Genomic DNA, 13,733 nt, shown 5'->3' on the forward strand with positions numbered 1-13,733 from the left:
AAGTGGCATTGGACTTACGTTGACGGAAGGGGGCCAGAGGCTAGCGGTGCACGGTGACCGGTGCGTAGCCTGCAAACCGTCGAATTTTCTTTCGCTCGCGAGGGCACGCGCCCACGAAGCTCCTGATCTTCTCTTTTTAATGATGATGATGATCCCAGCCAAAAATGCTCCTGATCGCATATCGTATAGTAAGCTTAAAATTTAGTGTTGTTGTCAGTGATTCCCTCTAATTGACGAGATCAGTGCGTATTATGAGAGCAAGAAGGTCCAAATGTAACGGAAAAGAATAAGCAAAATAAGGGAACGTCCGGTAACGAAATGAAGAAAATAATAAATAAGTGGAAATTGGAAATATATGGCAAACTGAGTTTAAATTTGAGGACAAGATATAATGCTTTGGTTGGAGCAGGGGGAGCGGAGGGAGAGGGAAATATTTCATTTTTCAATTTTTATGAAACAGAAAGCCAACCGACGCAAGAGTGAACTCCGCGCGTGTGTGCCCTCAGACCCAGACCCACTTTCCGCGGGTCTTGCCAGGTCGGGACAGGTGCTGCTGCACAGGCCCTGTTCTTGCTTCGTCCGCACACCGGTTGTGCAGGAGCGGTGGCGGCTGTACCAGCCACGCTATGACAACCTCCGTCTCCGAACTCCCTTCCATCGCAGGAACCTGGCCCTTGCGCAGCCTCCGCGGAACAAGAAGCACCCTAGGTGCCACACAGTTGCCCTGACTGTGACATGGCCACGCGGCCATTCTCAGCCCATCTCTTTTGGGAGTGCCAGTGATACGCTCAGGAGCGGGACCACCACCTGAGGGCGGTGCGAGTGCCGTCCAACGAGCTGTGGATTAGACCGGCAACTGGCTCGATGGATTCAGACAGGGCCATTCTGGACCCGCTCTTGGATTTCGCCAAGGATGCACAGCTCCTAGGACTGCTCTGAATGCGCCTCCCCCCTCCACTTCCTAGTCCCCGTTATAGGCCTGCGAGCCATCCCTCAATAAGTACATCTTGTCATCATCATGAAGCAGAAAAACATAATGAATGAAATTATGTGAAGTGATGGAAAGAAAGTAAAATAGCATAGTGATATTTTTTCGTTGCCGGAGGTAATGGTCCACGAAGATATATATATGTGTATATATATATATATATATATATATATATATATATATATATATATATATATATATATATATAGTTATAATTGGACGTACAGTCCATCCAGGGAGATGGTGACCGACTATGTTGTCAAGCTGTCTACTTACTTAGACTAAGTACTTACCGAAAGCCACAAAGCTCACGCCGGAAAAAGGTAGAAGCGTGCGACAAGCTGCTGTTCTCGGCGCGTTTCTCACAGGAAGGCGCGGCCACAACCGGAGTGACGTGGATGCCCAATGTTTCTATACCCTATCTCAGTACTTCATTGCAGCACTGTGGAACCTGTACGAGTTCGTAACCAATAGGAAGGATGAATGCCCGTCGATATTTGTTCATCCGCACCGCGTTGTCTGCTTAGCGTCTGCTTTCCATCCTGTCGGTGCACGATATATGGTTGCTGGGTTGATGAACAAAATTTTTTACGCCATAAGCATAAGCTTCGCTTACATGGATGCGACAGCGGAACTTCACTTCAGCTGTACGTTTTCCCTGAAGTTACTTTGCAGCCTCATTAGTAAGTAGTAAGGGCGAAAGACCTCATAAATGTTCGCCTGTGGCAAAGCGTCTGCTCAGCGTCTGCTTGGCGTTTGATCACTACCGTCGTCGCGTACATACCATACTAGAGCGCCGGAGTAAATTAATGATGCGGCGAACAATTATGCTTTTATAGCGTTGCGCATCGTGAACGCATCACCAGCGTTAATGGTATTGCGCCATCTGCTAACTAGAAATCAAACCAGTGTTGCGGCTCGGCGCCGTGTCTGTAGTCTTAGCAGCGTGAAAACGAGCAGCCAATCTCAATAATTACCGGAAAACATACCTAATGCATTGACCTCAGCTTGAGATGAGACTTAGCCCCGTATTCAGAAATGCATCTTAACTTGAAGCCCGCGCATTACGTGATGTAAGTGACGCCTGGCATGAATGTGCCCACGACGCTCATAGCATTTCCTACGGCACGCTCATGGCAGACGTCCTTTAGATCAAATCAAGCTTGCGCTTCAAGTTAAGGTGCATTTCTGAATACGGGGATTTCGCCACTTGTTTCTTGCTGATAGGGCGGAGGTCCAAGCGCGTAGTCGGCGCTAAGCGCTGCCATGTTGCTATAGTTGATCACGGTTACAGTGACTATTACGGTTACCGGCGGTAACTAGCCGATACATTAATTATGTGTATACGACGCGTATGTGCCATGGCAATGACACGTCACATATCGCTATACCATATCATGTAGCGAGCAAAAATAAAACTCTCTAGTACAGCCAATAATCAGCCTGTTACTCACGGAACTATACCCAGCTGCAAAACGATATTGCCTGTCTATGCCTCGTACCTTCGGTACAGCTGCAAGGTAGTTGCGAGTTGCAGTCACGAAGATAAAGTCACGAAAGCAGCATGCACCGACGTGGGCGCATGAGTGTAACGCTATAGCGTTCAACGACCCTTACTGCTTTTCATGCTTCCTGTCAACTGCAGCTTATGTAACCGTAACGTTGACCGGGAAGCGTATTTGCAGTATCCAGAAAGTGCAACATATGACAATCGCAGCGCCGCACTATCGGCTTACTCGCCTGCTGGACGCCGTGGTGTCACTCCTGGCAACGGCACCAGGCGATAACTCTCGTTCTCGGTCATGGAGGAAGGAAAATCTGAGAAGGGGCCCTCACGTCACTCTTTGTGGAGCAAAGTCATGGAGGAAGAAAAGAAACTGAAGAGCGACCCTGACATCACTCTTTGTGAAGCTAAGCGAAACCGGAAGTTGGTGTTGCCCCGCCATCATTTCGGGCCAGTTCTCCTCTCTTTGCCTTTCTCGCGAAACCAGGCCGCGCTGCGCGCAAATGGGCTGCTTGGACGCGCGCGCCTCACAGCAATACTAAACAAAAGGATGCAATCGCGATGTCTCCTCGCATTACCGTTGTCGAAGTCATGTTTAAAGAAGTTCATAATGAACTTCGCAAATTGGGCCGTCAAATCGAATCCGCTGCTTTTACCGGGTTTTATGAAGAAAAAAAAATACATGCTTTACCAGCGCAGCCAACTTAACTGTTCTCATCAACCGCAGATACAGTCCACTGCCTAGTTCTTGCGTCTTCTTTAAAAAAAAGCTTACCTTTATCGCTCCCTTCTACTTGCATTTCTCTGCTTGCTTGTTTTTCCTGGGGCTCTCAAACGGACTTGAGAGCTAGACGTCTGGCGGTGCGAAAAAAGAAAGACGTACGCATTCTCAATGCACTGCAAGAATGCACTGGACACACCGACCTATTTGCTATCTATCTGGAGTTCAAGAGCACAAACACAGACAGCGGCCTGCTATTCCATTTTTTTACTACATGCGTTTATTGGAGGAACAAAGACGAGAAAGCCTGCTGGGAAGCGGAGGCTTGCCAGATTTTGAAATGGGATGACAAATGCATAGCCGAGGCATCAGTAGCGCTAACCTCCAAAGAAATACACTTCCTGGGTGCATCATACATGCATTGAACTCGCTACCTTCTTTATGGTGGAACGTAAGGTCTTGCGGTATTTTAGAGACCGCTTTTAATATTGTTAGGTTGGGCATGGCGTGCGTTCCATCTATATCTGGTTCACTAGAAATAAACTGTCATCATCATCAACATCATCAGCCTATTTTATGTCCACTGCAGGACGAAGGCCTCTCCCCGTGATCTCCCATTTCTCCCTTTCCCCCTGTTCTGCGCCAGCCGATTCCAAATAGCACCCGAAAATTTCCTGATTTCGTCGCAACACCTAGTCTTTTTTTTGTCGTCCTCTACTGCGATTTCCTTCTCTTGGTACCCATTCTGTCACCCGAATGGTCCAACAGTTATCTAATCTGCGCATTACATGACCTGCTCAGCGCTATTTTTTTCTCTTAATTTCTATTAGAATATCGCCAATACCCGTTTGCTCTCTGATCCAAACCGCTCTCTTTCTGTCTCTTAAAGTTATGTGTAGCTTTTTTCGTTCCATCGCTCTTTGCGCAGTCCTTAATTTGTTCTCAAGTGTCTTTGTCAGTCTCCAAGTCTCCGCCCCATATGTCAGCACCGGTAAAATGCACTGATTTTATAGCTTCTTTTTCAGTCATAATGGTAAGCTACCAGTCAGGAGCTATGTCTGCCGTATGCGACCCAAACTATTTTTATTCTGTGAAATTTCTTCTCATGGTCATGGTTCCCAGTGATTAGTTGACCTAGCTAAACGTACTCCTTCACAGATTCTATAGAGGCGACTGACGATCCTGAATTCTTTTCCCTTACCCGGTTATTCATCATTATCTGTGTCTTCTGCATAGTATTGTTCAGCCCCACTCTTACACTCTCTGTTATAGTCCTCAATCATTTGTTGTAACTCGTCTGCACTGTTGCTGAATAGAACAATGTCATCGGCAAAGCGAAGGTTGCTGATGTATTCGCTGTCGATGCTTACTCCCAAACCTTCCTAGTTCAATATATTGAATACTTCTTCTAAGCATCCAGTGAATAGCATTGGGTAGATAGTGTCTCCTTGCCTACTGGTTGCCTTGGTGCCTTGCCTCTCACTTCGGTTGCTGCCTCTGAAGCCAGCTTCGTTATGGTTTCATTCATTAGCTCTATGTCAGCATCATCATCTCTCTGTTCTAAGGCTGCAAACTTGTTTGCAAGTGCCAGCCTAAATTTGTCTGCTGTTACCCTTGCTGCCTCTAAGTTGACCTGTTTCTTCTTGACCAATTTTATTCTTTCTCTCTTCAAATTGAGGTGAACCCTAGCCCTCAACAACCTATGATCACTGCACTTTACACTACCTATCACTTCTACATCCTGCACTATGCTGGGATCGGCACAAAGTATGAAATCCATTTCATTCCTTGTTTCCCCATTAGGGCTTTTCCAGGTCCACTTTCTGTTGCTACACTGCCTGAAAAAGGTGTTCATTATTATCCGCTTATTCCTTCCTGCGAATTTTACCAGCACCTCTCCTCTAGCGTTTCTACAATCGATGCCGTAGTTGCCAATTGCCTGATCACCCGCCTGCTTTTCCCCTACTTTTGCATTGAAGTCACCCATAACTACTACAGATTGGGTTTGCACTTGTCTCATCGCTAATTCAACATATTCATAAAATTTATCTTCTTCCTCATCGTCATGGCTGGATGTAGGAGCGTAGGCTTGTGCTAACTTTGATCTATACGTTTTATTTGGTTTGATTACGACTACTGCTACCCTCTCATTAATGCTGTAGAATTCGTCAGTGTTGCTCGCACTCCCCTTATGGATTAAGAATCCTACTCCGTATTGCTTCTTATCTGGCAGACCTCTATAGCAGAGGGCAGGACTGCTGTTCATCAATGTATAAGCCTCACCATTTCTTCTAACCTGACTAAAGCCGATGATATCCGAAACAATGCCTGATAGTACCTTGAACAGTACTGCTAAGCTAACCTCACTTGACAGAGTTGGGCAATTGAAGGTTAACAGGGTCAGTTTCCATTGGCGGCCTGTCCTCACCCAGACATTCTTAGCACCCTCTGCTGCGTTGCAGGTCTGACCGCCGCCTTAGACAGCTGCTCCGCAGCTGCTGGGGACTGAGGGCCGTGAGTTAATTGTAAATATCATTAGGGAGGTTGTGGCCGAATAGTGCACCAGGGAGGCCAATTCCTGTTCTGGTGAGTGAGTGTCTTTGTTCAAGCTTAGTAGGCCTTCCTAATTTGGTTGTACCTGGATTAGTATAGCCCCACTCGCTCTCGGCATCTTTCTACTTTTGTGAAATAAATATCTCTTGTTAGCCCCCACATATATTTTGTGATTTTGAGGCCAATTTTGTTGACAAGACAATGCAAGTCAGAGACTTCTTTGTAACATGCACATTTTCGTGTTAATGATCGGATTCGATTAAATGGTCTGCAATAAAAATATAAGATCGCAAAATATAGGTGGGCTTTGATAAGGGCTCTACTGGCATCTATCTATCTGTCTGTCTGTCTGTCTGTCTGTCTGTCTGTCTGTCTGTCTGTCTGTCTGTCTGTCTGTCTGTCTGTCTGTCTGTCTGTCTGTCTGTCTGTCTGTCTGTCTGTCTGTCTGTCTGTCTATCTATCTATCTATCTATCTATCTATCTATCTATCTATCTATCTATCTATCTATCTATCTATCTATCTATCTATCTATCTATCTATCTATTGTTGTGGTTCACTGCGTGCGGCGATGAATGGAACAGACGCCAAGCGTTCGAGACTCGACCTGCGTAATCTTCACGCGCGTCAATATGAAAAGACTTCTCCATTGGGTGTGCGCGCTGGATTGTGCACCAGTGCAGATCATGCTTTCTTTTGTCCCACGTGCACTCCCTCTACTCCAGGAAGCGCTTTCTTTTCGTATTCTTCGTTGCATTGCCAGCCAGTGTCTCCGTGTTCCTCTGTGCGAGCTGACCAGTGTGCTGATAAGGTCCTCTACCAGGGAGCAACAGAGAATGAACTTGCCCTAATAGTGTAAGGTATAAGAAGGCAAGTGAGACGCCACCAAGGGATCTTCTCTGCCCTTTCATGCAGGTGCACACACGCCGAACTTTCTCTCTTGGAGTGCGCCACTCCGCACCGCTCATCCGTAAGGGTGTATTACAAGGCTGTTATTTCTTTTTACGTCATCTCGTCTTCCCTGAGGGACCATTTGCGATTATGAATGTGGATCCAAAAAGATGCAGTTGATGGCCGCAGAAACCCCTTCCCCGTAAAAGGTACCAGCTCCTAACTCTTTCTAGCCGCCTACGTCATGGTGCTCTAATGGTTATTTCGTTTACTTCTTCTTCTTCTTCTTCTTCTTCATCATCATCACATCATCATCATCCTCCTGGTTACGCCCACTGCAGGGCAGAGGCCTCTCCTATAATTCTCCAACTACCCCGGTCGTGTACTAATTCTGGCCATGTTCTCCCTGCAAACTTCTTATTCTCATCCGCCCACGTAACTTTCTGCCGCCCCTGCTACGCTTCCCTTCCCTTGGAATCCAGTCCGTAAACCTTAATGACCGTCGGTTATCTTCCCTCCTCATTACATATCCTGCCCATGCCCATTTCTTTTTCTTTATGTCATTACCTCGCGTTTGTTCTTTCACGCAATCTGCTCTTTTCTTATCCCGTAACGTTACACCTATCATTCTTCTTTCAATAGCTCGTTACGTCGTCCTCGATTTAAGTAGAACCCTTTTCGTAAGCCTCCAGGTTTCTGCACCGTACTTGAGTACTGGTAAGACACAGCTGTTATACACTTTTCTCTTGCGGGATAATGGCAACCTGCTGTTCATGATCTGAGAAGGCCTGCCAAACGCACCCCAGCCCATTCTTATTCTTCTGATTTTTTCAGTCTCATATTCCGGACCCGCGGTCACTACCTATCGTAAGTAGATGTATTCCCTTTCTACTTACAGTGCCTCGCTACCTATCGAAAACTCCTGTTCTCTTACGAGACTGTTAAACATTACTTTAGTTTTCTGCAGATTATTTTTAGACCCAGCCTACAGGTTTGCCTCTCCAGGTCAGTGAGCATGCATTGCAGTTGCTCCCCTGAGTTACTAAGCAAATCAACATCATCAGCGAATCGCAAGTTACTAAGGTATTCTCCATTAACCCTTACCCCCAATTCTTCCCAATCCAGGTCTCTGAATACCTCCTGTAAACACGCTGTGAATAACATTGGAGAGATCGTATCTCCCTGGCTCACGCCTTCCTTTATGGGGATTTTGTTGCTTTCTTTGTGGAGCGCCGGACTACGGTGGCTGTGGAGCCCCTACAGCTATCTTTCAGTATACTTACATACAGCTCGTCTACACCCTGATTCTGTAATGCCTTCATGACTACTGAGGTTTCGATTGAATGAAACGCTTTCTCGTAATCAATGAAAGTTATATATAAGGGTTGGTTATATATATATTGCGCACATTTCTCCATCACCTGATTGATAGTGTGAATATGGTCTATTGTTGAGTAGCCTTTAGAGAATCCTGCATGGTCCTTTAGTTGACAGAATTGTAAGGTGTTACTGATTCTATTTGCGATTATCTTAGTAAATACTTTCTAGGCAACCGACAGTAAGCTGATGGGTCTATAATTTTTCAAGTCTTTGGCTTCCCCTTTGTTATGGAATAGGATTATGTTAGCGTTCTTCCAAGATTCCGGTACGCTCGAAGTCATGAGGCATTGCGTATACCGGGTGGCCAGTTTTTCTAGAACAATCTGCCCACCATCCTTCATCGAATCTGCTGTTACCTGATCCTCCCCAGCTCCCTTCCCCCTTTGCATACCTCCCAAGGCTTTCTTTGCTTCTTCGGGTGTTACTGGTGGGATATCAAATTCCTCTTGACTATTCTGTCTTCGATTATCATCGTGGGTGCTACTGCTACTGCATAACTCTTTATAGAACTCCTCAGCCACTTGAACTATCTCATCCATATTAGTAATGATATTGTCGGCTTTGCCTCTAAGCGCATACATCTGGTTCTTGCCAATTCCTAGTTTCTTCTTCACTGTTTTTAGGCTTCCTCCGTTCCTGAGAGCATATTCAATTCTGTCCATATTATACTTCCTTATGTCAGCTGACCTACGCTTGTTGATTACCTTGGAAAGTTCTGCCAGTTCTATTCTAGCTGTAAGGTTAGAGGCTTTCATACATTGGTGTTTCTTGATCAGATTTTTTTGTCTCCTGCGATAGCTTACTGGCATCCTGTCTAACGGAGTCACCACCGACTTTTGTTGTACACTACTTAATGATGCCCATAAGATTGTCGTTCATATTTTCAACACTAAGGTCCTCTTCCCGAGTTAAAGCCGAATACCGATTCTGTAGCTTGATCCGCAATTAATATATTTTCCCGCTTACCGCTGACTTCTTCCGTTCCCTCCTCAAGTGTCGGCTAATTGAAGTTCTTAACATCCTATGGTCACTGCAGTGCACCTTGCCAAGCGCGTCCACATCTTGTATGATGCCAGGGTCAGCACAGAGTATAAGGTCTATTTGATTTGTACTCTCGCCGTTCGGGCTCCTCCACGTCCACTTTCGTCTATCGCACTTGCGCAAGAAGGTTCATTATCCGCATATTACTCTGTTAGGTAAATTCTACTAATAAAGCTCCCCTGCTATTCTTAGAGCCTATGCCATATTCCCCCACTGACTTGTCTCCAGCCTGCTTCTTGCTATACCGTGGCATTGAAGTGGCGCATCAGTCTAGTGCATTTTGTTTTGACTTTACCCGTCGCCAATTCCACGGCTTCATAGAAGCTTTCGACTTCCTGTTCATTATGACTGGATGTACAGGCGTAGACCTGTACGACCTTTAATTTGTACCACATATTAGGTGCCTCAACAAGACCTGACACCCTCTCGTTAATCCTTTAGAATTCCTGTATGTTACCAGCTATATCCTTATTAATCAGGAAACCGACTCCTAGTTCACGTCTCGCCGCTAAGCCTCGGTAGCACAGGATGGGCCCGCTTTTTAGCACTGTATATGCTTCTTTTGTCCTCCTAACTGCACTGAGCCCTATTATATCCCGTTTACTGCCCGCTAATTCCTCTAATAGTACTGCTAGACTCGCCCCACTAGATAAAGTTCTAGCGTTAAACATTGCCAGGTTAAGATTCCAATGGCGGCCTGTCTGGAACGAGGGATTCTTAGCACTCTTTCCTGCGTCACAGGTCTGACCGACCCCGTGGTCAGTTGCTTCGCAGCTGCTGGGGACTGAGGGCCGGAGTTTGATTGTTGTATTCATATAGAAGGTTGTGGCCAAGTACTGCACCAAGGTGACCAATCCTGCTCTGGTGAGGGAATGCGTTACCGGCTCTGGTCACCGGGATCAGGCCACACTCCTGGCCTGATTATGCAATTTTACCAGCACGCTGATTTTTTTTAATCCGGTGGAAAATTGCGCGGCACCGGGATTCGAGCCATGGTCCACTTGCAGCCGAGGTGGATGCTTTACCTCTAGGCCACCACTGCATCTTTCGTTTACTTAGTATGTACTAAAACTGGCATAGTCTGACAAGTGCGTATGAAGAATATGAATGAGCGGTCATGACATGAATATCGTGACATGTGGGTCAAGTAGGTCATGAAACAGCCGCCTACGTCTACGTCTCAGGGTCGTTTTGTGTACTTGGCAGGATCCTGGCACAGTGCTTCGCATATGCGGGCAGATCCCACAGAGCGTGGGATCTGCCGGCCTTTAGCGGAGGCAGTTAGTCAAAGGCAAAAAGCACTTACGAGCGAGATCGCTGTTTGAGGTGCAACATCGAAAAGCGGGCCGACGTCTTCCACGTCGTTTAGAAGTGCAGAGTCGTTACAAAGCACCAACGCAAGCTTATAAGCAGCCTACCTGCAGCCCTCCGTCGGGCAAGTTTTCAGCAGCGGAAGACGTTAAAAGGGGAGCAACCGCGCAGTAGGCGCACACTGGACAGTCGCAGTATTTCTCTGCGCCGACGTCATTGCCGACGCTATCTTAACTTGCCTTGTGCCAGTTCCCTTCCCTCTCCAATTTCTTGCTGCAAGAGTGTCGCCACCAAAAGGAAAAGTCATAGCCGCTTATTGTAAATTCAACACTTGCAACAACCCGGGATAGCAGGCAACAATATCTTCGATTTAAAAATTACGTTGCAGAAGCACATGTCAGTGCTAACGACTAACAACATGCTAATGTACGGCAATGAAGGAAATGCTAACGATTCAAGAAAAAAAGAAAAAGAAAGACTTCTAAAAACGTAGCAAATTTATTAAGGATGAAAACATCGTCACTTCCATGCAGAGGTGGTTTTGCCTGACGCGATTCTCCACAGACTGTCACGTAGACCCTCGCACGGGTCCGAGGATCCGAGCCCCTCAGGGGGACGACCAACTCAGCCGCGTGTGTTGTGTGCCCGAAGCGGACGCTCGTTCGGTCTCCACAGGGAGCGAGACAGAACGCCGCAAGGAGAATGCCCAGAGTTGAGGAAAAGCGTTTATTAGAGGGCTACGTTGGCGTTGACTGTTGTACGCAATCGGCGCAATCCGCATGAGCCGCAGCTCCCACAAATCAAGGGTGCCACAACAGAATCGGAGAACGCTGTAACACGCCGCCATACGACATGATGGCTCACAACGACTGTGCTACCAGGGTAGCGTTCCTTCAGCTCGGCGCAGCCTCCGAGGACGACAGCACGACCTGGCGCAGTATGTCCCCGCACGTGAAGTGAGAAGCGTCTCTATTGCGTATCGTTCAGAACAGGAACAGGATAGGCGTGCACCCACCTCGTGTCAGTCATATTAAATCAACGTTGAGATTACCTTTCTAGAAACCTCTGCCCGGTGCGTTTAATGCAAATATAGTGTTTGATTAGAGGCACCATTATGAACGAAAGGCGCTCATAATATTTAACCCAATCGAGGTCGTTTGTGGCTGATGGAGAATAATAGGCTGCATCGGTTGTCTCGAAGCTCAGTGATTACCTGGTACTATCGCTCGTTATAGAAAAGTGTCAATTTGCCGCATATAATACGGTAAATTCATACAAATTCATATAAGCGTGGAGGTATGCGAGTCTTTCTTCTGAAAGTGTCTGCAGGTCCCTCCTAGGAAGAAAAATTTGCCTGCTAACTAGCTTGGTAGAGCTTGAGTAGGCTAGAAGCAGCTGGAGCTATGTCAAGCGATATTTTAGATTTCAGGATGGTTGGATAGGACTGATGTCTCCAAGCCACATGATCGTAGCCATTGTGAAGCCAATTATTTAGAAAAAGTTGAAAGCTTGAAGGCATTGCCAAGGAGGGTCCAGAGAAGCCTCAACGAATGAGAGGTGGCGGGGGGGGGGGGGGGTGATCTCGGCAGTGCATAAGGTGAACAGAGGGTGCGCGAGGTGACACGGTCAATCTTGTTTGTGCGGAAGTTCCCGGCACACTTCAGAGAAGGTGAGGGCATAATTGCTTCATTAGGCATATGAAACCTCTTGTAGCGTAATCAGCACCAGAAATGGAACGCGCGGAAGACTATTCTTCGTAGATTTCGTACGCACGTTTCGAAGCGCGCAAGTTGGCCGGTTGTGTGTTCCACAATAATAAACCTTTTGAAGCCATGATATAAGCAAAATAATCTTTTAGAATAACTTATTACTAGAAAGGTATGTTCAAGAGGGAATTGTGAAAGCGCCTGTCCATCCTTTCAGGCTTAAAGTGACGTCCAAGTCAGCCTGTTTTTTCTCTAGACTATTTGCGTTATTTAAACATAAAGTTTACTGCATTTAGTGATGCTATAAAGAAACATAATTGGTCCCTGTACGCAATTTATAACCATTTCAACTATCATTTTAACCAAGACAATTTTTTTGCATTCATAATCAACATTTCTAAGTTTTCTGTAGAGAGGGTGCAATTACTAAGGACCCACTATATTACTCATGTTCGTAGCAACCATACTGAATCATATTTGTACTTGTGAAATAAACCATACTGAATCATATTTGTACTTGTGAAATAAACTGCATTTTTTACTGCTCTCTTAAGCATCTAGAAGCCATTATGCAAGGTAGTGTCTGCTTAGAGACAGGAAACAGCATTTCTGCGTGCCACTTTATCTTCACTAAAGTACGTTCTCCACACACTCAGTTCTACTGCTATTATACTACATAGAACCGTTTAGGGGGCAGTTTACCTGAAGTGTTAGTGGTATTTATTGGCTGTATTCGGTCATGGAAATGATATATGTGGATGTTGCATATGGATCCATGCATTTTCATACCAGTGGAAGTCTATTGGCCCCTAAGACGCACATGCAGCGGAACCTACTCATGATCTGTGGAACAAAGGAAATAGAATCGTATATTTGTTGCACTATTTCAGACACACGTGTTTATTAAGTGCATGCATGGTATAGTATGCTAACGGTGGTCCACTAGTATCACAAGACAGTGGTCCTTTCTGACTCTGAAAATCAAACTATTTAGATGCACGGCGCTCGGACGTTGAGAATAGGTGAAGGAAATGAGCGGACTGCAACGCATTATGTGCACTCAGGGTTAGCTTAGGCTCCACTGCTGCACTTGTGTAAGTTGTGACATAGGTTCTTAAACATAAAAGGGAATAACGAAAGGTCGATTTTCCTGCTGCACATGCGTAGCGGCAGATGTCATACTTCGTATGAAAGCGTCCAATAATTTTTCATTACCAACTTTGGTACACGTTAAAGTTGGTTAGTGCTGATGCCCTTTTGTCCCTATATATGCTAATACTTGCATGAGCTTAAGGAAAACATTGTTCTACTGAAGTTTACAAAGAGCAGCTTATAAGGAGTGCGATAACAAAACATAGAACACAAATACATTTCTTTGTAAACATTCGTATAACTATTTAGGTACTGGTATCATGTATCGGCAAGAAGTATTTTGCTTCACTGTATTTATTACTTCTTTAAAAGATTATCAATTTAGTATGTGTGCAATACTAGAGTCACATGAAATCAGGGCTTGACAACAACTCATCTGGTTGGGAATTAACATGGCACAAGAAAGACACTGAGTGCAGTGAAAGTGAAACTTTCCTTTTTGTAGTTGCCTTTCGTGTGCTTTGGCGGAAGCAATTGCGGGAAGGTAA

At 45.7% G+C, this 13,733-nt stretch overlaps 1 protein-coding gene across 1 annotated transcript in view; it reads right to left on the reverse strand.

The window, feature by feature from the left end:
• Positions 1-13,733, reverse strand: part of LOC142578269 (uncharacterized) — a 291,756-nt gene that overhangs the window by 195,811 nt on the left and 82,212 nt on the right. The window lies entirely within an intron of this gene.

The sequence above is a fragment of the Dermacentor variabilis genome, chromosome 4, assembly GCF_050947875.1.
Source record: "Dermacentor variabilis isolate Ectoservices chromosome 4, ASM5094787v1, whole genome shotgun sequence".
Classification (NCBI taxonomy): domain Eukaryota; kingdom Metazoa; phylum Arthropoda; class Arachnida; order Ixodida; family Ixodidae; genus Dermacentor; species Dermacentor variabilis.